Consider the following 223-nt stretch of genomic DNA (forward strand, 5'->3'; position numbering starts at 1 on the left):
ATGAGAATGAGGAGGAGGATGAGGATAGGAGGAGGATGAGAATGAGGAGGAGGATGAAGAGGAGGATGAGGAGGAGGATGAGGAGGAGGATGAGGACGAGAATGAGAATGAGGATAGGATGAGGACGAGAATGAGGATGAGGATATGATTAGTATAGGTTGAGGATGAAGATGAGGAAGAGGATAAGGATGAGGATGAGGTTGAGGATGAGGAGGAGGATGAG

The sequence above is a fragment of the Lupinus angustifolius genome, chromosome LG14 (genome assembly GCF_001865875.1).
Source record: "Lupinus angustifolius cultivar Tanjil chromosome LG14, LupAngTanjil_v1.0, whole genome shotgun sequence".
Classification (NCBI taxonomy): domain Eukaryota; kingdom Viridiplantae; phylum Streptophyta; class Magnoliopsida; order Fabales; family Fabaceae; genus Lupinus; species Lupinus angustifolius.